At 33.4% G+C, this 1,267-nt stretch overlaps 1 pseudogene; it reads left to right on the plus strand.

Moving 5' to 3' along the window:
• LOC115305176 overlaps window positions 1-1,267 on the plus strand; it is a 15,856-nt pseudogene that overhangs the window by 13,794 nt on the left and 795 nt on the right.

Below are 1,267 nucleotides of genomic sequence, written 5' to 3' on the forward strand. Positions count from 1 at the left end.
CATGCAAGACAGGTGTTTTGTTCTGATCACAGTATAAATTGGTGTGTGGACTGAAACTACAACCCTTGTCATCCCAATAAAGCTTTTCCTTATGAGATGTTCTAGATTGAGCATCCTTAATAATAATGTGTAGATTTTTCTTGAGGAGGTAATTAGTATTAACTATGATGGTGTTGGTTTTGATCAGTTTTAAAATTTTCTCACTGCTTGATCAGACAAATTGTTTTTAGCTTCTTCTGAATTTAATTTTGCATGTCCAGAACTTGATAATGGCCAATGCAGACAGAAGTTTGTCAAAAATATTAAAAGGTTTTAGACATTTAAATAAATAGGATCACAGATAATTATGAAAGTTATTTAACTATGTATTTGACAAAAGAGACAATACAAGATTTTAAAGGAAAATACCACAAGGTTACAGACTTGTGAGCAAGATCTGTCAAAGACCTAATAAAGAAGAGAAAATTATTTTAATAAAACACAAAATCTTTGCTTTTCTTTCATAATCTCTTATCAGAAGCAGACCAACAGTACAGGGAAAATGTCCTTTTAGTAGATAAAAGAATATTAAGTTTCATCCTGACATTGTTCAGCGAGACAGGGAATTGGAGAACAGGCAAGGGCAACAGGATCCCTGTATCATTGTTGGAGAGGATTGCTCTAAGTTGAATTGACCGAATAAAGATTTGAAAGAGGGGACAACGAATTCGAAACTGATGGCAGAGCTAGAAATACCAATGATGCCATGACCAGAATTCCCAGCCTTGCAAGTAGTTATACAAAAATGAAGGACATTCTTTTGAACAAAATTTGCTGCCTGGCTATAAGTCTGAAAAGACAAAATGTATACATGAGCCAGTCAGTGCTTTACATTTTAGCCCTGAGAAGTTACTACTGTGTATGTATGAGACAGAAGGGTGGTTGTTCTCCTCCTGGCTTTTTCAGCCAACTGCACAGACCCTCTTTTTGCTCAGTTTACCATGGTATAAGAGCAGTAGCTTTCAAACATGTTGGATCATTCCACAGCAAGAAACATAGTGCATATAGTCCACACAGACTTGCACATTAAAAAAAATATATAACTGAAATAAAAGTTAAATAAACTGACATGTATTTCCTATTTTCAGTATATGCCATGCATGCTCTATTTTCTACTGTGTAAAAATTATTCTTTTTATTCATATGTAGATAATAAATAAATCTATAATAAAATCTATAAATTACAAATAATATTAAAGAGAGGTATCATTCATCCAGCTCTAGAGAT

Source organism: Suricata suricatta, chromosome 10, assembly GCF_006229205.1.
Source record: "Suricata suricatta isolate VVHF042 chromosome 10, meerkat_22Aug2017_6uvM2_HiC, whole genome shotgun sequence".
NCBI classification, from domain to species: domain Eukaryota; kingdom Metazoa; phylum Chordata; class Mammalia; order Carnivora; family Herpestidae; genus Suricata; species Suricata suricatta.